This window comes from Streptopelia decaocto (genome assembly GCF_964273445.1).
Source record: "Streptopelia decaocto genome assembly, chromosome: 5".
Lineage (NCBI taxonomy): Eukaryota > Metazoa > Chordata > Aves > Columbiformes > Columbidae > Streptopelia > Streptopelia decaocto.
The window spans coordinates 50,102,052-50,125,761 of NC_138659.1; the positions used below are offsets into that span (position 1 = coordinate 50,102,052).

Genomic DNA, 23,710 nt, shown 5'->3' on the forward strand with positions numbered 1-23,710 from the left:
AGCAAGGAACAAGCTTAACAGCAAGAGGTGGCAGGTAGATGTGAGGATCTGGCCTGGAATAAGTTACAGTTATGAGGTTGTAATTTTATTAAATAATCATAAAGAATAATTCTCTGCACCTGGAGGGTTGTAGAGAATAATCATTTCCAATAAGGTTTAGTTCAGCCATTACCATGATACTCTTGAGGCTAAGCATCTTTGGTCTTTTTACTGTTAGCAGCTAAATCATGTGAGACCCAGTGGTACAACCGAGTTGGAAATAGCTTTTGGTGGGGTTTTTTTCCTTTTTTTTTTTTTTACTCTCTCTAAAACTTGCTGTTGTAGACAAGGCCCTTAAAGCAAGTGAAGTTTATATTTTGAAAAGTGTTAGGGCAATTACTGAGGATACTCATGGTTTTTTATTGTCCTGTAGAAAACATGGATTCACAGAATGTTAGAGATTGGAAGGGACCTCAAAAGATCATCTAGTCCAATCCCCCTGCCGGAGCAGGAACACTTAGATGAGGCTACACAGGAATGTGTCCAGGCAGGTCTTGAATGTCTCCAGAGGAGACTCCACAACCCCCTGGGCAGCCTGTTCCAGTGTCCTGTTACCCTTACTGAGAAGAAGTTTCTTCTCAAATTTAAACGGAACCTCTTATGTTCCAGTTTGAACCCATTACCTCTTGTCCTACCATTGGTTGTCACCGAGAAGAGCCTGGCTCCATCCTCGTCACACTCACCCTTTATATGTTTGTAAACATTAATAAGGTCACCCCTCAGTCTCCTCTTCTCCAGGATAAAGAGACCCAGATCCCTCAGCCTTTCCTAAAAGGGAGATGCTTCACTCCCTTAATCATCTTTGTTGCCCTGCGCTGGACTCTCTCCAGCAGCTCCCTGTCCTTCTGGAACTGAGGGGCCCAGAACTGGACACAATATTCCAGAAAAACAAAACAAACTGACAAAAGCCAAACAAACCAAACAAAAAAGAAATTCCTCACACAAACAAACTCCCTTAACTTTATTTCCAAATACGATACTTTTATAGAAGATGGAGTTTCAGGGTTCTGAATCAAGTTGCTGCTTTCCTCTTGCCATTTATCTCAGCCTTTCAGATGAGTTAGTGTGTTCTTTCTGTCATATCTACGTAATTGGCTGAGCTGTTAGGCATGCAGCAACTTCATGCATCTACCAAAAGCAGTATATAATGCACAAGTCAGGTTTGTTAATCAGGCAGCCTGATGAGACCAGAGATACAAAATAATTCTTCATTTGGAATATTGTTGGATTTAGCAATGCAATTTTAGGTATCAGAAGAAGCTGATTGCTTATCCCTGATGTTCTGTGTTATCCATTTATTTGTTCTCCAATTCGTGATGGGGGAAGGCTTGAAGACCTTTGATACATGTGGAATCTGTAGAGGGATCTTTGGAGTCCTTGCATTAACATACTTACTATACCTAGAGAACTGACAATTTAGAGGTGATCATAAATAGAGAAGTTTACTCCAGGAAAACCTCCAAAGCCCCCTTTTCAGATCCTCACTCAAACCAGAAATTCAGGCACGGGGCAATGTTTTGGACTCTGTGTTAGAAACAACAGATTTGAACGTGATGTGCTTTTCTGCTGAGGAGCTCTGGGCATGTGGGGCTGTGTTAGCAGCAGCTGCCTGGAGCAGGCCCTTCCTACTTGAGGGATTTTTCCAAGCATTACTGACATCTCCCTCCTCAGTAAGCTGTAGCATCCTTGTGATTCCTTTCAGATGCGCTGGCTTTTGTGGACTAGTGTGCATGGGGGTGGATGTTGCATTGAATTTGGTGTCTCTCCCAAGCTGGCAGGATTGTTCCCAGCTGTCAGTGACTCACAGTAGCCGAGTTGCTGTCTCAGAGTTCAAGTTAATGGAATTTGCAGTTCAGTTTCCCTTGAATTGTCTGGCAGAGATGAAATTTCCCATGAACTAGGAAGACCAGGAGAGATTCCACAAAGTAGAAGCTTTGAATGTGCATTGGGTCTGAAAAATTGCTGAGAAGTATCATGCTTCCTGGGGATGGCTCCTTGCCAAGGATCATGCTTTCAGGTGTTTAATTTTGTTCTGTCTGAATTCTTATGCTTTGCTTATTGCTCAACATCTCCGGCTTCCAGAACTGCATTGAAAATGTGATAAATGTGTGTCACGTGATTGTCATCTTACTCTTTCTCTGCATGGATAGCAAACTGTAGAGGTTCTGTTCTTCTCTTTGTTTATGCTAAAGAAAAGGGGCACGAATGTCATCCATGCAGTTTGTGCGTAGAATTAATGTATTTACCGAGCAATAGATTGCATTTTAATGTCTTTTTTGCTACTTTTTCATTTTCACCAAACAGGTTGTCTTTTCTCCTTACGTTAATGTGAAGGCATGTTTGAAATAGCCGAGGTATACTGTGTAGAATGGGTTTACATGTTGATGCTGGCAGTTGTTCTGGTGCTGTGTGAGTTCTCTGGAGAGCTCGCTGGGCTCTGGTAGAGCTGTGTTTGGACATCAGCAGTGCTGGGTCCCAAACAGAGCAGAATCAGCAGGATACTTTGGATTTGTTTATTTTCTTTGAAGATGCCTGTTATGACTGTTACATGACTCAGAGTCACTGTCATTTTCCAAAATAAATCTTCTGTAGCTTATTTGCCTTGCTGGTGCTCTGGTTTAGAGAACCAGAATGTCTGGAGCAAGCTCAGCCTGCTACAAGTACAGTCGGTACGGACTAGCCCACATTTGTGGCTTGATTATACTGCATGCAGTGCCTTGTTCCCTCCTTGCTGTCTGTGGTTAAATGCACAAATATTGTGTTGAAGGATTAACTGTGGCTATACTAGTCACCCTAAGAAAGCAGTATGTTTGTTTACTTATGTACATGATGCATCAGGCTTCAGGGATGACTTCTTTTCTGCAGTGTTTCTGCTGAGATAGCTGATAAAATTAGCTTTGTACCCAGTTGTCCAGGTCTTCCTTCCATAAATTGGAGGAGTTTAATATTCTGTTTTTACTAAGATCCTTCCTGATAAGAGGATCATTGAAAGTTATATCCAAGGGACGAAAGTAATCTCGGGGCTATAAGGGGTGATATTTACAGTGATACAATGACCCTTTCAGGGTCCTTTTCTCCACTGATATGAAGTACTAATTTCAGTGTCTGGTAAAATCAGTTTTCATTCTTGGTACATTCACCTTCACAAGAAAATGTTTTCACTTGGAACAGTTCTTCTTTCTTGCACTTGGTTTTCTGAAGGCGGAGGGTGGGAGAGTTTCACCATGTTGGCTGCTGAAGACTTGTTGGCATTCGTGCATTGAGAAGAGGTGAAATTAATTTTTTAAAGATAGGAAATCAGTATGTAGTAAACTCAAGTACTCAATATCGTGGTGTGGACTTCTTATTCAGAAAGAAGTTAGCCTGATTTTGTTTTTCCTTTAGCTTCCTTTCCAAATTCCCAAGGAATAAAAGCTGCCTCTGTGTGTGTCAAGGTGTTTTGCTAATGATCTTCCCCAGCTATCTCGGTGACGGAATTGATCCAGTAGAAGCCATACAGTAAATGCAGAAGTTTGTAATATTTATCACTTAGATTTTCTCAGCTCGGTGTTGTGACACTGGCCTTGGTAGTTGTTCAGAATCCCAAAAGCAATCTTTACTAGAGGTCACATTGTAATTAGCATCAGCCTCGTTAGAGTAGCCTATTATAATTATGGTTTCAGAATTGTACTATGATCTCTTGAAATGAACAGTAGATGATAATACTGAAAATGCTGTGTGAATACCTTATTGTTACCTGGACTTCAAAGTGCCGTGCTCTGTAGTCCTTTTAAAGGGCACATAAGGATACAGGAGAAGGAGAGGGGTAGGGAGGTACATACACAAATGAGAAGTAGCACAGTACCATATAAATGTGATTCTAAGTTTAAAAACTTGGAACTGTTTTGAAGATGGGACAAATCTGAAGTGATATATTTTGGAAGTAGTAAATACTTTAGCACTGGTAATTTAAAACCTCAATTTTCACATTTCTTTATCTGTGCGAAAACAAAGAGTTACTCAGAAGAGTTGAGCAGAGGCAAACCTAAACTGCTAACAGGAGTTACTTTTTATTATGCCTAAATTTGTCCATGGAACTCAGGCCACACCTGTTATTAATTCTGAGGTGTAGATGGGAATCAGTGGGACTGGGCATGCATGACTGATGGAAAAGAGGAAAAAAAAGCCAGGTAGAAGAGGATATAAACTCACATGATACAATATGTGAGTCAGTTTCTAAAGACTGGTTATTTCCATGAATATTTTAATTTAGAATTTCTTGAAACTTTTCAAGAGTGGTGGAATGGCTTATTTCAAATTGTCCAATATTTGAGCAAGATAAGCTCCAGCTCTGAATTGTCTTCTGTACTTCCGTTTCCTGATACTGTGAGCTAATGTCATCATTAACTACCAGGGAAACACTGCATCAAAATTCACTCTGTTTCTGGAAGATGCTCTTTGTGGAAGGGGAGCTCCCCCAGGTTTATTAATTCAGCTTACCTAGTCCTCTCTTCTACCTTTCCTTTCAGTTCTGTAATTTATAACTTCTTTTGTTCTTCCTTACACTGTTGATAGTGCAGGATTCCAAATCCGTCAGTCCTGTCAGGATTCATGCCGGCTGACTCCTGCAGTCTAATAGAGGGAATCTCAGACAAAGCATGTAATCTCATATTTTGGAAATCAGTAAGCAAATGTGTATGTTTCAAGTGAGGGAGTATCTCCATTTCAGAACACCTGAACTGCTGTGGAAGTGACTGGTCCTGTGGCAAGAAGAGAATAATCTGGTAAATTTCCAGCTGTCATTAAGTTATCCAGTAAAAAAAAAAAATGTTTTAAAGTCAAGAATACTGTGGACTGTTTCTTTTACTGAGCCACTTGGGAGAATCTGAATGTAAGAGAACTTGCTCTGTGTGCATGTAGCACTGAAGGCTGTGGATGTGCCGTAGTCCTTCAGCCAAGTCCTGAAGGCAGCAAGCAGCCATCAGGGTCACCTGTCCAGCACTGACTAGTTGGCAAACTGTCTCCTCTACGTGAAATGGCCCCTGGAGCTTACCATTTCCAATGTAATTATTAAGAAAAGTCTACATTTATTCTTTTGGCTCCACAACGCTTTAAAAGCGCTTCATAGCTACATGTCTGTTCTTCTCCTAGTGTTCTGTGACCCTCATTTGTGTTTGTGCTGTTTTCTGTTTTTTTTTTTATTTTGAGCTGAAGTGTTCTATCTTGGCATAAGAAGGAGGTCCTTCTTGGTTTTGCTGACTATATTGTAACTTCAGTAGCTGAATTTGAGTTGCAATAGTGGCTGACTTTCAAAGCCAGTTCAGGTGAGGAAAAGCAGCACCACGAAGGGGATGGGTACATCGCAGTGATGTAGCGAGGAGAGAGAAAGAGAAAATAATGGGCTGATGAAAGGCGAAACATTCCCTGAAATGAGCTTCTAAGAAAGCACAGAGAGAATGTGTGTGTGGTGGAGAGGGAGTTGTCTCAAAAAGCTGCGTTTGTTCTCTAGAGGCTCCTGTGTACTATAATTGAGTCAACATGTCAAAGTGAAGTATGTGGTGAGCTTTGGGAGTGGGGGAGAGCTGCCTCTTCTGCACATACAGGCCTTGGATGAGCCCCATCTTACAGCGATAATAAGCACCCTGCTTTTGCATTGCTGAAGCCACAACACAACAGAACAGCTGTACAGCCAAGCTCTGTAGCTGATGTTTCTCTAAGAATTGCTTTAAATCTTTGTTTGGTTGCGAAGCAAAAATAATTGGCTCCGACTTTGCTTTTGATGTGGATTTGAATGAAGACGGTGAACAGAGGGGAAGATGACAATGTCCTGGTGAGATACAGGCAATGCAAGCTGCAAGGGACTTCCTTAATTTATTTCTAAATCTCAGAGAAAGGAATGTCTGTATGTCTTTTAATATTTCTTATGTTGGTGTTATGTTTTGAGGATATACTGACTTTACCATCTGATTTTTGTGTTTTAAATAGATGGAAAAGGGATGATTATGACACTTTTTCCTGGCGGATAGTTGCAGCCTTTGGCTGTGTGACTTCGTGCATGATGCTGCACTTGGCCATAGCTCACTGCAGCATTGCCCTAGGAATTCATGTGAACTTGAAAATTCTTCAAAGCCAATGTTTCCACGCTAAAGAGCTAATTTTGTCTTGATTGTTTTTATGTAGAGTCTTTACCTTTGGCACTTTTGTATTTTATAAATCATGCTTACTGACATATTTGATGTTCTGATTGTTTCCATAGTGACAGCAATGGCAGAAGCCTGCAAAAGGAAGGTGACAGCATTGTGTTTTCGAGATTAACCGTTTTACAGAGGAATGGTGTGAGGGGGTGGGAATACAGTTGATTTTTCCAAGCAGCAACAGAATATTTGGGAGTACTTACTTGGAGGTCAGAGAGAAGAGGCAGCAGGACAGAAGGATTCGTTCAGTTTTTTGGCATTCGTTTGTGTGGGGAAGCAGTGAACACAAGGTCAGCCTAGAAAATAAGAAACATTTTCAGCAATGTCTCCTTTCTTACTGCTCCAAAAGATGATGATTTTTTGAAATGCAGAAAATAGCAATGTGCAAATTATCCTCAGAGAGGGGGCAGAAGTTAACGTGCCTGTGCGACAATATGTGTAACATACCTTTGTTTCACAATTTCTTCCAAATTTGTAACCCAAGTGCAGGAAGCTTTTAGCATTAGAAATCAGACACAAAGCCATTAGTAAGAGCTTCAGCCTTTATTTCTTCTGGTAAAATCAGCTGTGAAATTTTATTTTCTGGGAAGCAAGGCTTTATCCTTTCATTGCACATCATGTTACCCATGTTTGTCAGTAAGATACATTGTGAGAATGCAAGTGTTTGATTAAATCAGAGTCCATGCTGCAGCAGAGAAGGTTATTTTAAAGCATTTTGTAGGATAGACAAGCCTCCCTAACATGTCCCTGATGGGATGCACCTACAAGTGCTGAGAAAGCTGGCAGATGTTATTGGTACATGTTAGGGGCAGACCTACTGGAAAGCAGAATTGCAGAGAGGTGCATCTGCAGTACTGCATCCAGTTCTGGGCTCCCTAGTTCAAGAAGGACAAGGAATTACTGGAGGGAGTCCAGTGGTGGGCTGGAGCATCTTTCTTATGAGGAAAGACTCAGAGAGCTGGGTCTGTTCAACCCAGAGAAGACTGAGAGGGGATCTCATCACTGTTTATAAATATCTCAAGGGTGGGTGTCAAGAGGATGGGACCAGACTCTTTTCAGTGGTGCCCAACGATAGGGTGAGGGGCAATGGGCACAGACTGAAGCACAGGAGGTTCCATCTGAATATGAGGAGAAACTTCTTTTACTTTGAGGGTGCCAGAGCACTGGAACAGGCTGCCCAGAGAGGTTGTGGAGTCTCCTTCTCTGGAGACATTCAAAACCTGCCTGGACACATTCCTGTGCGATCTGCTCTGGGTGAACCTGCTTTAGCAGGTGGGTTGGACTAGATGATCTCCAGAGGTCTCTTCCAACCCAAACAATTCTGTGATTGTGTCCTTTTGTAGTAGGTGTTGATGCTTCTGTCTGCAGTGTGGTCACTTGAAGCATTTGCAGTTTCCTGAATCATAATGTATGCCCACCTCTCTTATATGAGCACAGACAAGTGGGAGGAGATAATGTGAGATATGCTTGTAAATGATGTTAAATATTTTCTTGCAGGGACTCTTTCTCTGAAGCATTTGATAGCATTCAAAGTGTACTTTTTCTTCCCACCACTATCACAGTCAGGTTTTGCGACCTTGTGCTCAGGTAGTTCTGTCTAGGACGAGTAAGTCAGCCTGCACTGCCTATCTCCAGGTGGTAGGCATATCTCTGGCCCTGGGGAAATCAAGCAGGTTGCTAGAAGACACAGGTGCTACACTCCAATTTAACACATTGTTGAATTCAGACCTCTTATGCCTTCCAGCCAAAATGTGGCATCATACTGTAAACTGAATTCGTGTTACATCTTATTACACTGGGGAAGAGAAGCCGTCAGCTGGGAACTTGTGTTGCCTTGAAAGTTGCAGAAGTTCCTTATTTGTCAGTGCCTGAGGCCTCTTTGGTAACATCCATGTTGGTACCTCAACTGTGTCTTCCATTATCTGGGTATCTTGGGAGTGGGTTTGCATAAAAATGTGTAATTTATGGTTCTTTTAAATATTTATCTGCAACATTTTGATCAGCTGGCATGTCGAAAAGTGTTCTGTTTGTTTTTCACTTCACCCCGCTAAAGGGCAAGTTTCTCTGTTTTGTACCAGTTAGAATAATTGTGTGTAAAACTGGAAAGTGGTTTAAAATTTGTGGGAGCAGTCAGTTGGAGCAGAAAGGCTGAAGTAAATTGTGCCATCTGCTCTAAATACTGTCCTCTTTGCAGAATGATAGAAAATTAAGTGAAATCAGTTTTTTCTTCATTTATAGGTAGTTAATCTGTTGAGATGATTTAGTGTGAAAATAAGTTTGGTTAGGATGTGTTCTCTCCACTTCCCCCCACCCTCCAAAAAAATCCACAAACACATTGGTTTTGCATTCTTTACACTGATGAAGGTATAGCATTGTGCTGTGCCTTACGTAGTGTCCTGTGTCGCAAGCATATGGTGGGCATCACTTGTATTTCAGTAGCATTATGAAATGCAGATGGAAATAGACATTTAGACATGCCTTTGTCATATGAAACTTGCGTCTGATTTCTTCATGTGTAAAACTCACTTCTTAAAATTTGCAGCCTTTCCTGATCCTCTTTAGAATGGCAAGGTAGTGGGGTTTTTTTTGCCCTGTTAGTGATAGCAGTTAGTGCTGATTCATTTGCATTGACCGCCCTGCTGCTTGTTAAAACGTAGGTTTATTTGCAGAGGTATCACAGTGTGCTTAATTTGGCTTGCAGAATCTTTGTAGCTGTTTTAATCTTATATGAAGTAGGTAAAATCCAAAAGGAAGTTGGGAAGGAACAAAACCCCCAACCAACTATTCACATGTAAATTTACCCATTAAAGCCATAGACCATGTAGATGTTATATTCATTTCTTGAAGTAGAACTTTCCCCTAAATCACAGAAAAACATCTGCAAAGAAGAAAGCATTTCTTATACGTCTTTTGCTCCCAGTTCCAATTACAGGCAGCTGTCTGATTTATACTCAAAGAAAACAGCTAATTGTGCCTTTGTAAACTTTTTCAGTTTAGAGGAACATGTATTTATTTGCATGAAGACGTTTGCATGTGAAATACTGAAAACCTTCACTGCAGATAGAACATTTCAGAGTTCAAAACACATACGCCTCTAGTGCTCTTCTGAAAACTCTTCCTTCCCTGCTTGATAGCTGTCACCTCTCTGTGTGTCATTATTGTTTAGTGCTATTGCAAGTGCTTGAATAACAGATTGAGGTGACTTTGTGTGTGGTGTTTTAGATAGAATTAGCCAAACAAATTGTTTGGACTCTTGTGGTCGTTTGCTCTCTGTCTCTTATGAAACATGGAACTCTTATGATGTAAAGGATTTAGTATTTATTCTTTTTGTTTCTGGCGTACTGGAAATATTGTTTAATAGATAATGTTGAATACAAGTTCCTATTCTATGATAAGTTTTTAAAACACTCTAATTAAAAAAGAAAAAAAAGAGGATTTAACCCGAAGTATGTTAAAATTTCAGCTCATGGGATTCAGAAGATCTTTACCTTGTGGGGGTGATCTAAATAAATAATGCTGATTCTCTTGAAGACATTTTGTTTAAACGCTTTGATTAATTTTGTGGGACACTTGAAGTTAAGAAGCTATGGAGTTGTTATTATTTTGCTTATTAGAGAAATATGTTTGGATAAAACTGTAGGCATGAAGTGCATCCCACCCCTTTTGGGGTGATTTGCCTGCAGTGGAAAATGACTGGTAATTCAGTGGCACAGTGTGTTCTTCTACTTATGACACATGAGATGTGTCACTAGGTCAACTCAGTCTGTGTACTCTCTGGCCATATTCATTCCTATCTTGAAATGACTTATATTGAAAAGAGCTCAGAGATATTTCAGCCATGGTTGTCAATTTAAATCAAGATGCTTTGGGTTTCCAGAATGGTATCCTCAGAAATTTTTGAGGTCTGAACTTCTTGGAAGATTTTTATGGTTTTTTTAGTAATTTTTATTCCCAGAAATCATTCTAATGTATGCTTTGGAATATTTATGTTTACTATTTTTACTGTTTTGTCTTCTGAATCTTTGTAATAGAGTATTTGTCTTTTTTGCTTGTTCCTTCTCACTTCTGCATTTCAGCCAGGTAAAATATGAGTTTTAGTCCGTGATGCACATAAGGGTAAATTTGTAGTTCTTTTGCCATGTTTATCAGAAATTGTCTTTTGTTTAGGTGGGATGAAATTGGGAATATCAAACCAAAAAAATATATGTTCCTTTCGCTCAGCAGATGAACCTCTGACACTGACAGGATCTGCAAAGCTGTTAACCTAACAACTGCATAAATTATTTCTGTGGCGGTGAGTGACTTCTGACCTGAAATCAAAATGCGTGTTTATTCTTCAGATGGTGATGATAACTTAATGTGTTGTTCAAAAATGGAAGTAAAAATTCCTTAAAAAAAAAAAAACACATCTGAATTGTAACTTCAGAAGTGTAGAAGCCTGAGATGTTGCCTTCTTTTGCCTGTGGTACTCAGTGGGGTAGCTATTGGCCTGGGTGGACATTGCTGGAATTGAGTCTTTTGCCCTGTCTACTTGATAAATGCCATTTTCCCTTCTCTGGAATCATCATTCTGAGGCTGAAGGGTTCTGGTTTGTGTGAAACAAGAGGGCATTGAGGACCAGTAAAGCATCTTAATAAACTCGTGGGTATCAGGCATGGCTGCCCTGGCAGTCCCTCCACTTTTCGGGCTTGTAGCAATGGGGGTTTGCTGCCCCCTTAATTTATGACATTGTATCAGTCTCTTCGGGTACCTGTGGAGTGTCTAGCTGACTGAACCTTTCTCAAAGTTACAGGAGAGTGTTTGCTCTCTGCCATTTCCACATGTCAGGGGAGTCAGTCTGGGGCTGGAGTATCTCTCTGTTGTATTTAAACACCTTTAAAGATATCTTCTGTTAGACACTCTCAATTCTGGCTCTGTCTCAGCTGTGTTGGTTGGTGGACGGATACTTAACTCAAAACTTGGCATATTTGCTAAGTTTTAATGTATTTATTTTCTTAATGTAGAACAGGATTGCTCATTTTCCTATTTTAATGTGATACTTGAGGGAATAGCTGTAGTAAAGTGTTCTACTGCTGAGTCATAGCAGTGGCACAGCGTAGTCATCTCACATGTTAATTTTCTTGGTAGACACGGCAAGGTTTTCAGAACAGGCATCTACTTAAAAAAAGTGACTTTAGTTGTGGGTTCACAGCTGCAGCAGCAGCATCTCTGTTTGTTCCCAGAGCAGGTGCAATACGGGGGGCTGTGAGGTGCCATTGCCAATGCCGTGCTGCTAGTGAGATTCCACACTGGTTCAGGTTCACCGTTTCACTCTTCTATAAAATTCCCACCAGTTGAGATGGTAACTTTTGTGACTTGAAAGCTACGTGGAGACCACCAAACTCAATCAGAACTAAAGTCAGTTTTGTTCTCAGCCAGCCTGAAGCTATTGCTGTATTCCAGCTTTTATTATTGTGTGACAGGCACATGTGGTGGACAGTCATTTGGATGATGGCTGTGCTGTACTGTTTATTTTTCTGTTTTGGGAAGCTGGATAAGACCTTGATTTTGTGTGGGCATGCTTCTCATTTTAGTACCTCTCAGTAGGGTGCCTTTGAGATGCTAGATTTAGCCAATTCATAGTAGATTCATTTCCAAAATGTGTATCTCGTTGATAAGACACATTCACATTCCTGTTCTGGTGGCTGTAGAAAAACACACAGACAGTACAGTTGGTACTGCCCTCTGCTCTTGGAATGCTTTTTGACACATTTCTGAATATTGGTAACCTTGTGAGTATCTCCCCCCTTGCCTAAAGCAGGCTGCTAGAATGGATTTGGGAAAGCTCTCAGTTTCTATGGGTGTAGTTTCTGAATCACAGGAAGACAAGTGGATGATGTTAGTAGATGGCAGGTCTTTGAAGTACGTTAGAATCAACTTCAGAGAGAAAGAAAATCCCTTCCATGAGCTACGGATAAACAACAATGCTTTCAAACCTTGAAGTGGATCAAGGTGAAACTCAGTGAACAGCAAGTGCAGAGAAGATGATCCTGCTTTGTGACAAGTGGCAAAAATACCTTCTTTCCTTTTTGTGCTCTGTAACAAAGCAAAATAACAAAGTACTCAGAGGTTGTTCTATGAAAGGAACATAAAAAGCTTTTTATGTTAAATAACTTCATCTTAATAGATGTGGGTAGTATATATTTTAAAAGAGATGGAAATATCTCCTTGAAATTCTGAAATATCTTGGGAAGTGAAAATAACTAAATTAATCTGATTGTGCAGATGCATTTAACATCATTTATTTGCTTATTTAGACTTGCAGGATGCTGACATTTTCCAACTGATGTGTGTCGCTCCCAGTTTAGTTGGTTTTGGCTGGGAGAGAGAGAGTGGATTGGTCTCATTTTGCTTGTTCAATTCTTCAGGAATGAAGGAAAGTACTTCTAAACCATGCATCTGAAGTACATCTTAAAAGGCAAATACGCCCCCCTTTATCTAAGGAGAAGGCTGTCTTGGGGTGATGAGTTGGAGAGCAATAGAAAGTGTTCACAGAAATGAAGTGACTGTAGGATTGTTCCCTCAGAGGTTCCCTTTTGGTTTTTCCAAGATTCAGAGTTTTGGAAGACAAAGGAGAAAGGTAAACACATTTTTTTCAGATAAGTAAAGTATTTTTCAAAAGCAAAAATGTATTTGCATGGGTCTGAAATGGTTTGTGGTGGATAAAGGCTGAAGTTCAGTGGACAGAGGCATGTATTAACATGCCTTATAGGTTGCAGTGTCAGGAATGGTAAATAAAGATGTAAGAAATCAAAAGCTGAGTGTTCAAAACTCAAATGCAAACAATGAGGAAAAATTGTTAAGCTTTAAACAACTATGATTTTTAAACATATTTGCTGGTATATGAGGACTACTGGGAGAACTCAACTCTGGAGGTCACCTTTAACAAAAACCTCTCTGTATAGATAAGGCTACAAAAAATGTACCGCACAACAGTGTGCCCCATGTGCAATACAAAAGTGAGAACAAACTCGGAATTGAGAGGTGGTGGGTTTGGGTGGGGGAGGGAGATTTAAATATGTCCTTCAGGAAAGAATCTGTGTAAAGAATTGAGAAAGAAATAAGATGGCAGCAGCAGCAGCCAGGATTTGCAGAGCTTTTCAGTCCTTTGTTTAGTTATCTTGCATAAGTGCTTTAGCCAGAGACTCTTTCAGTAGCTGCATGGGGCCAGCTTGGAACACAAACGTGCATGAATCCAAATGTAATTTCCCTGTTGTGCACATTCTGGCTGTGACAGCTCCAGTTATGAATGTAAAATAGCAGGAAAAAAAGTTCAGAAGATGGCCAGGCCTGAAATGTTAATAAGAACGGACTTAGCCAGGGCTCCCGTGAGTTCAGCAAAGGTGCTGCCCGAATTTTAAGTCTAGCTGCTTCCATGCTTCATTTTGGTGTGACTTGGAAAAGGAGAAATGCCCTCTTTCTCTGCGTGTCTAAGAGATTCAGCATAGTAGAAGTAACATTTACTTGCACATGAGATGCAAAGCAGGCAAAGGGTGTGATGCTAATTCTCTACTCCAGTTTGTGGTCAGTACTGGCACTGAGTTGGTATCAGTTGGCTTCAATCTGTAGATGTGAAGTCCTGCACAAGGAACAGCAGCACGTTTTCCTTTTCAGGCATTTCTGTTTTCTCTAGGGCAACAAATCTGCAGCTTTCTCTACTTCCCAGTGTTCAAGACGCATTTGTCTTTCCTCTGGGGAGGACTGGTGCAGAACAAGGGATTTTCTCCCCCCACATCAGCACACTGCTCACAGAAAGGGCACCTCGTCATAGCTGTGGGACAGCTTGTCTTGAGGACTGTGCAGGCGGGGAAAGGGCTTTTCCCTCTTCTATGTGCAACTTGCACAGCAAAGAGGAGTTGCAAACTTTACAGTTTTCCCTGCTTCTTGAACATCAGATTTTCCCGGGTCTGTCCTCTCTCTCTCTTTTCCAACCTCCTTCCATCTCTGGTTACCATGGAGAATGAAATGCCAGTTCCATTCAAGTTGTCGGCTGAATAGGTTTTGAGGTTGATGTATGGTGAGAATCTCTTATCCCTCCTTCTCTAAACACCGCCCCTGCCTGGTTCTTGACATTTCACTTGCCAGAGACTGGCAGTCAGCGAGAGGGAGCTGAAAAGGAGGCTGGCAGTGTCCTGCTGAGATGCTCTTTCAGTTCCGAGGATGAAATCAGCAGCCGTGAGAAGGTCTTAAGGACTTCGGTGCAGAGCCTTGTCCTCAAGCCGGTGGAGGCATGAATGCTCACTTGAGTGCATGCTCCTGCTTCCCCAAGGCACCCGGGGAAAGAAAGATTCATGTACAAGCCTTGCTCTCGCTTAGGACTGGGTTTTGAGGGGTGATGTAACGGCTGCAATGTAAGGGAAAGGTAAGGAATGAATGAACATGATGCATGCTCTGGCATAAACTATTGCTCTCGTACATACTTCTTTTAGCCTTCATTCTAGTGCCACGTCACACCAGAAGTGGAATTTCTTTGCTGCAGTCCAACTTGCCTGGTTTCCTGGCTGTGATGCTGAAGTTAGCAGGGGAGTCTGTGTTCAGTGAGATTCTAACAGTCCCCGTGTGCACTGGTTGCCTACGTGCAGTATTACTAGCACAGTGTCAAAACAGACTTCTGAATAAGGTGCCTTCTAATAACAAATTTGTGGAATTGTGGATCTTGATAGGCCCAGGGTTGAAATGGGATTTGGGGATACTGCTGACGTGCATGAAATGGAGCTACAAATCAGAAAAATCAAAATGATATCACTGTAAAATTACACAGAAAATACTTCTCTGTTGTGATTTATTACTTTTCATGCAAGATAACTATGGTTTTAGAGGGGATCAGGAGAATTTTCCGCTTCTGCTCAAAGGCATAATGTTGTCCTTTTTACTGGAGGAGCTCTTTTGACTGATGACCACTTAATAGAGTTTGGGAGAAGTGAATACCTGGTATTGTTTGATAAGTGTGTGGTTTTAGCTTCTGGAAGTAGTGGTTTGTAAATTTTGTGACCTTACCATTGAAATTCAGACTTTTTTTCTACATAGAAGTGTTCTATGAACGTGTACTTGTTTGGAGCAGGAAAGTATTTTTTGAGCTTTTTGCTAAGACCTGCTGCATCAGGAACATACCAGCATAGGAATGCATACTGGTGTTAAACTGTAGCTGGTGGCATTTCAATGTGATTAAGGTCATATGCAGAAATTTGTTATGGGTGCTTTTGAAAAGCTGTGTTTCGTAAGTGATCGTGAACTCTTTCAGTACATCTTTTTAAAGCATTGCACTCATAAATATTTCCACACCTTCTGTATGTTCCTAAACTTGCTAAACAAATACATCTTTCCACACTACCACCAACAGCTTTTGCATCTGTCTTAGTTCCTCAAGAGTTCACTTTCCATTTGATGCTTTATGTCCTGTTTATTGTTGTATTGTTGTTTCCCTGCTGGAGTTTTCCTACTGTGCAGTCGCTTTTCCTGTTGTGCAACCCACTTCCAAAATGCTAATATGTGAGCTGTCTGGCCACTGATGTGCTGCATCAGAAAGGCATGTGTGTATGTCGATACATACAAAATAAATATATATATGAAATATATATGAATATACAATCTCATTCTTTAATTAGTCTATTTTAAAGATTGTAGTAGTATCTTTGTCCTCAAAGCTAGGGATTTCCTAGAAGGATGCATGCGGAGTGGACCTGATTACCAGATTACTTTTAGTCACATGAGATAATATGCAGGACTTTGATTTCCTTGTTTGAACCTGGTTTGCTGGTGTACTGCAAAAAACAGATTTTTCAAAAATACATCACTGAAGCAGCTTCTTTTTACCATAAATACATCACCTATGTCAGATGAGGTTGAGAGAAAGTGATACAGGGGGGAAAAAGGGAGAGAAGTCCATTGGGACATAGAGTGATACTGTAGTTTGGGATTAGCTTCTTAATAGGCACTCAGCTTCATGTTACTGTTGGTAAGGGATAGGGGATGAGTAAAATCATGTTTTAACATGGTGATTTTGAGGGAGCTGAAGCAGCATCAGCATTAAGGCTCACACACATATTTCCATTTATTCTATTAACCTGTTGGAGTTTTTTGACTTAGATACAACCTTCTCTATGAAAAAAAATGTACTCTTACCTGCTGATGAGTTTGCATGAGATGAAATTCCTGATCTTTCCTTCTCTGTTTGTGAGGATTGTTATGCTAATAATTTTAGAGGATGTCAGAAGTTTTTCTGGGTATTTCAGACAGGTTTCAACTTCTGAAAAATGTTCCTCTAGTTTTCCACATGGTTATATTTAGATTCACTCTGCCCTCTGAAATGCCTCCTTCTCTTCCCCCTACCAAGATCAGCCTTTACTTGATTGGTTATTTAGATTTTTATGTTTTCCCTAATGAGAATTGGACAATATTCACAATAAAGTTTATTACTAGGACATGTCTGGTAGCTTCCCTGCTTCATTCCATCTGGTCTTTGGTTAAATTATTCTTGGAAAAAAATTTAAAGTCCCACTCATTTTAGATGCACAGTTGCAAAATACTGGTTTTGTAACTGCTGCTCTGTAAACTGTCACTCAGACATTTTACGGGTTCCGAGATTTTCATGAATATACTGTGGTCAATACCATTAACCACCAAAGATGATTTTTTTTTCTTTATTATACCTAGAAATACCTCCTGGCTTCAGAAATTGGTGCTTAGCTGGTGGCAACTATAATCCAGTGATCCTTTTGGTACATAGTGTTCTCTTACAGTGTTTTTTCTGCTATTCTGAAGGTTGGCTGCTGCTGGCATGGTTTGTTAATATCCTAGTGTCTAGATTCTTCTACAGAGGCAAAATGACATGGATTCTCCAGCTATGGAGATCCTGAATATTTTACCCTTCGCCTTAGGTTTTGATTATGGAGTCTAGTTCTCATATTCATTCTTTAATTCACTGTTACTGAATTCTGCAATAGCCTGGCACACCTGAGACCTATCATTTACATTGTACAAAGTGTAAACACTAAAAGCAAAATGCAAACACCCAAATGTTATGCGATTTAATGTCAGCTTCAACAATTTATTCAAATCCAAGCTTTCTGAATCTGAGGTCTTTCCGAAATATCTTCCCTGAGCCTCAAAAAATAAGTCGGATTTGGAAACGCAGCAAAATGGAGGAATCCCAGAGTGGCAGGGATGTCCTTTGCTATTGGGCTCAGTAATGTCCCATCAGTGAATTCGTTCAGTCTTCCACAACCTCTGTTGTAATAAAGCATCGCTGATCATGAGGCGAGTGTCGCATAGCGCAGGAGCCCGTGGATGCCAGCAGTCCCTTGTGCTTGTGTGCCTGGAATCTTTTAACCCAGGAATTAATGTTATGCATAAATGGTATTTTTGGACAAAAAAAATGGCAGCATGAGGAGCATCAGCAGATAGTGATAATGTATATAGCAATTAAGGGGGCTGAAGAGCACCTTACTGGCATGGTTGCTGTGGCATACAGGAATGGAATAATTCTTTATTGCTGATTAAGCCCATGCAATAGATTGCTAGCTAACTTCTTGTTTGGTACATTTAAATGACATCTCAGTTAATGCTACAGCTAGTTTGAAAGGAAGTAAAATAAATTTGTCAAACGTGTTATTTTAACTTTCTTGCTATCTGTCATTGTGTCATCTTTGACAAAGAGTGCTCAATCATGTAAATGTTACTAATTCTGCATTAAAATATTGATCTAATTAGTTGTTGCACTTAGACTTGGAAAATTTGCTGGATAATTTGACCATTTTTCATTTGATTATTATTTGTAATCGCTGCTTTTTGTCTTTTATTCCTGTTTGACTCAAGTTGTCTTAATTGGAAATTAGGGTATCTAAATAATTTTCTGTATTTTCCCAGCATTATCTGGGTCTTTTATCTGTCTGCCCCTTTCCTTTTAGTGCTTACCTCTTCCAGAAATGTGTTGGTTCCTCCCTGCAGTCTTTTCCTGCTGCACTTTCCTTCTACTGCTGTCATTGTTACCTCCTCCTTTCTCATCTGAACAGTAGCCAGAGCTTGTAATTTTCTTATCTCCCCCGAAACCCCACTGGCTGCTATTTACGTACAGGCAGCTGGAGGAAGATCCAGTTCTAAACCTCCTTCTGTTTGCTGGATGTTTTCCTTTACCTTTTCCTCAGCGATCAGTGCCTGGGTTTCTGTTCGAAGCTTTCCCAGGTGGTGCTGCATGCAACTGACCTGGTTTGCTTCAGCTCCGCTCCTGTCCCTGCCCTTGTCCCGGTGCCCCGGTTAGTGAGCAAAGCTTTGGCCACAGTGAGGATGGGCAAAGCTTTGGTCACTGCAGCTGAGGAAAAAGCCCTGAGCAGAGCAGCAGGCTGAAGCTGTCTGTCCGTGGATTTATGAAGACGGCTCTCCACTGATTTGTACTTTGCAAGTTACATTTGTAACCTTGAAGTCTGGAAAATTAATTTTAGTTTAGCTTTTGCAGAGGTTTCCTGCCAGCTCTGGTCAAGTGAATTTTTAAGCCCTTTTGTTATAGGCCAGTCTACATGCAAAAAATGAGCGTTGTGCTCTCCATTTGCTTATTCTCTTATCTCAAGTGTCATTTCCTGGAATCTCTCTACGTTTTGCTTCCTGTGAAATGTAAACTGAATTAGAGGCATATAATTAAATCAGCATATTAAGTGTGTGAGGAATGAGAGGCAGTGGGGATTTTGATGTTCATATCCACAGTCAGAATATTAAAATCTCTGATATCAGCTATCTAAGCTATTTTCCAGTGCATTGAGAGCACTGGTTGTGTAAGAACAATTTCCAGCTGAGACAAAATGTGTTTCTGTGCTAGGTCAGCACAACAGGCGATCATTTCCTCTCACCTGGCAGAGCTGCCGCTCCATAAACCATGTGGCTGCTAGTTAAAAGACTCAGATGTGCAGTATTACTGCTCACTGGGGATGGGGAGATTTGAATGATTGCTAAATACTCGTGAAGGTTTGACTGGAAGAAAATGTGACAATTTCAGGTGCTCTACATTTGCTTTTGCCTGTAATTGCTGTCCTAGTCACTCTGCTGCATCTGGCATACTTTATACTTAAAATTACCTTGGTCAGTGTCTGATTTTCTGACTGATTTTTCTTCTGCTTAAACATTGTGCACATATTATTGGTGCTTGCATTATCTATAGATGTATAGCATTGAATTCTCAGAGCTGAGATTTTTTGTTTATTCATTTATTTTGCATTATGCATAGCAACTGAAGTTCCTGTTGTCTTGCCATAACCTAATTTGGAACACAAAATCAAAATGAAAAATGGTAAAACAAAATACGACACAGGAGGCTTGACAAGAAGTAGGATTAAATCTCTTTAATGGAAATACTCTTTCCTTTAACCTTGGATTTTTTAATAGGTGTTTGATGTCAGCTTACCATAAAGACTAGGAATAGCAGACTAATTTGGGTGCAACACGAGGGGTGCCCCTCACAATTAGATGGATTTGTGTAGTGAATGCCTTTCAAGGCCAGCTACTGGCTATTTCAGATTTGTCCCTGTGAAATCCTCTCCTTCAGTCTTGTTCTAGAGCTGTAGCACTAGATAGCAATACATGCCTCCCCACCCAGTCTGGTTGTCTGTCGTTGGCTCTGTGTTCCTCTTTACCAGCTGTGATATTGGATTTTTATGTTCTCAGTAGAGCAGAATGGAGAGAAGTAGTGGAAGGGATATCTGAAAGTGGTATTTGCTTTTGTTTTAAATAAAATTTAACTTTTTTTTGCAGCACAGATACTGTAGAAAAAACAGGAGGGTGCACTAGGAAGGGCTTCTGAAAATGCTGCTTGTGTTTCACTCTTACAGGGGTTTGACTCCTAGAACATATTCCAAGTTTGTTACCATTTTATAGTTTAAAAGTCTACTTGGAAATACTAATAAACAGTATCTCAGTTGCATAGTAATTCTCGAGATTAAGGACTAAACACACAAAACATGGTCTAATGGACTAGGACATTCTCTAGCCAGCATCTATGTCCCCTGCCTTCCCCTCTAGTCTGAGTTATAAAAAAGATACTGTTTTGTGAAAGGGGATGTCAGACTGTGCTTCTCCTGGAAAGGTCAGTGTTGATCTCGTCTGCTGCAGTTGTGGCATTTCTGTCTTGCTTCAGTTCCTGCAATCAGGCAGCTGTAGGGTGCATTCAGTCAGCTCATAAATCTGAGAGACTGATAGTAATTTTTTGATGCATTAGTTATTTGGATCAGTGTGCTATGAATAGGCAGGGATGCGGGTCCACCTTTTTTGCTGGTAGCCACTAACACTGGTTTATGCTCCTTGTGGAGCTCTACCCTGAACTATGAACTGTACTCTGTAAATGCTTTTGGGTAAGCCACTGAGCAATACTGTGTTGCAGATGAGTACAGGACAAGCTGCACTTTATGCTCCTCTGAACAGTATCTCATTGCAGTGTAATAACTGTGTGAGTTGCCATGTCCTTTCATGCAGGAGTTTTCAGATGCAGGCTGAGTATCATTTGCAGAAGTAATGTCGGCTCTGAGTCAAGCTAGCACGGCCATAGGTGAAAACACACTGCTGTTCAGTCCTCCTCCATTTGCTCTCCTATTTGCTCTCTCTGGGGCCTAACCCCATAGGACCAATTTCCTCTTCCTTATTTCCTGGGACCTTAAAATTATGTTTCCATCTGTGCTTGGCAACCCCACAAATCAGGCATTGTGTGGGGTTAATCACAAACACCACACCCGTGCTCCCGTACATCAGCCTGGTGCTCCCATACATCACCCTGCGATGCCTCCGCTCGTGAGCGGTGCTGAGCAGCAGAACCTGCCTGTACACAAACCAGTGTGTCAGTGACCTCAGTCACAAGACATCAGCTGGCTTGTCAGAGGAGCTGGCCCCACTGTTCAGATGAGAATGAACAAGATGCTGTCAGGAGTTGCCATCGTTTACTAACCTGGAAATGGTTTTTGAGATTCTCTGCTTTGCCAGTTGATCCTCAGAGGCAATATGGATCTTCTATTACCTTCACCCAAATATGCTTTTTCTTCACTAGTCCCGTCTTCCCATTTTGGTATTTTATCCAACAGTTGCTCCAGCTGTTCATAGTATGTGGGTTTGCTACTCTGGATCATATTAATAGATATAAATAGATGCCAGTAGCATGAGGCCTTATCAGCTGTGAGCAGCTGCACTTGCCTTTTCATTTTAAATCTAAGCACCTAAGGTGCAGATGAACAAAAGAACTTGGTTTTCTGGAAGGTAAAACTTTTCTTCGGAATTTGTTGAAACTGTTGTCTTCTGTGCTTAAAGTAAACTAGCATTAGACTTCTTGTGGAAGCTGTGACCTGTTTGTTGGAGCTCAGAGTTAAGGTTCAGGGTGGTGAGTATTAAAGTCTGTAATGGTTTGCTTTTAAAATGCTATGTATATATGGACAGTCATGTTTAAGTATATTACTTGTATATGGGACAGCCTAGAGAGTCAAGTCTGATTTCCTTGAGAGTATCATCTTTATATTCTTTGCAGAAGTGGCTCTTGGCAAATGCCTGAGGTTGCTGGGAAGTGAATACACACAGGCAAAACTTCAGAGGATGAGATTTCAAATACTGGATGGGGGATGTTGCAAATAGCTGAAGTAAGCATCATAGGTTATTTTTTTTACCACTGAATTACTGTGTAGGCACTGAAATTGGCCTTTCTTGTATTGAAATTTCACAGATAATGTTTTAGTTTCCATGAGTGTGTTATTCAGGTAACAGGTTATCCATACAGAAATCCCAGGCTCAGACCTGGAAGCATTATGTATGTTTTTGCATGGTTTGGACCCTGAGCTAATTCTCCTGCTGAACCTTTGCCAGCTTTGCTCAGAGCCACTCGTGATGTCTCTGCTGTGTGCTCCCAGCACGTGGGACACTGAGAAGCTGGCTTTGGGGGAGCATTCAGGAGCCAGCTGGGGTCTACAACTTGCAGATTTGGGCTAAAGCTCTGCCTATGCAAGACTTGGAGCAATGGAGCTGATGAGAGCAGCAGTTCCAGGAGGGACAACTGGTGAAAAACTACCATATTATATATACAGTGATCTCTTCTGCTTTGAGGCATTTGTCAGAGGGGGTTTCTTACGGGGCTGCCTCTGTACCCCTGCTAAGACTCTTCCCAGGACCTGGGCCACTGCAAAGCACAAAGACACTGAGCTTTTGCCTCTGTGCAGCAGGGTTTGTGTGCTCGGGGTTTTCCCGTTACCTGGCCAATCCCATCCTCCACTGTCCTGGACAATGGAAAGCTGCCTTAGTTTGTTAGTGCTTGATTGAAGGCTGTATCAAGTGATGTCTGACCAAGCTAAGAATAAAGCGTTTAGTTCAGATGTTTTCTCCTGGGATACTCAGTGTTCAGAACATTTATGGAAAAGATTGAGAGGACAGATAATCCTGTACCTGACTCTGCTGCTAAATCCATCTACCCTTGAATAATGGCTTTCTTCCTAAAACAAACGTGCTCAGTTTGAAGTATTTTTTTATCTCTGCAGTATGAATGGCAAAGGTGCTTTTTTATTTTCCGGTTCCAGGAAAGGCCTGCAGGGCTGTGTGGTTTGCATGCGCTAAGAAGTTGCATAGCAGAGGTATTTTATGGGAGAAAAAAGAAAAGGCAGCAGATTTTCTTCTGGTAGAAAGTATTAGTTTTTTTGCCCTTACATATTGTGTTGTCGAGTTGTGAAAAGATGTCCAAAAGGAGGCATGCATACATACACCACTTACCATAATGTAACCTCCCACAGAAAGCAATAGTAATATTTACTTGTGTTTGCCCCTAAGGAGTAGAAAAGTGTTGCTCTGCCCTTGGGCTGTGTACTCTGCAGAGAATAAATTAACCCAGTTTGTTAGTTGCAAAGTCTGTTGCCGTTTTACATTGAAGTTTTTGTTTCCTGCACCTGATTTTGCAACATTTGTTATGCCGTTGTGCAGGACATCTTTGCTCACCTAGGAGAGCACCATGCTCTGTACTGGTATTCTTCTTTCAGCTGGAATCCTGTGGCCTTCCTAGTTTTTGGCTTAGCCTTTCTGCTCAACAGGTACAATAATGTCCAACAGACTGAGCAATGGCTCGTAGCTGAGCCTCCTCCTTCTTTTGGGAGCTTGTGACCAGCAGCTAATGAAAGTAACACTCGATAATTCTTATTAACCCAGGAAGGAGGAAGAAAACAAAAGAATCTGGCTGGAAAAGACAAGACCAGTATGCCTAACTTATAGTTAGTTCTTCTTTCATTTTTTAATTTTACTTGCATCTTTGGCTAATTTCTAGTCAGTTCAGTTATTCCCATTCCTGGCTGAAGGGATGACTAAAATCAGCACTACTTTAATGTAATCTCCTGAGCTGAAACCTGCAGTACTTCAGGTACTGAAATGAATCAGACGCCCTGGCTGGAGAATGTTTGCAGTTCAGAAGATACTGCTGCCTTACACCATCAGGTACACATATTTAAACAAAATTTCTTCTCTCT

The 23,710-nt window shown here is 40.9% G+C and overlaps 1 protein-coding gene across 1 annotated transcript in view; it reads left to right on the top strand.

Annotated features, from left to right (window-relative positions):
* The window catches only part of NDST2 (N-deacetylase and N-sulfotransferase 2), a 137,751-nt gene that overhangs the window by 32,128 nt on the left and 81,913 nt on the right, over positions 1-23,710 (top strand). The window lies entirely within an intron of this gene.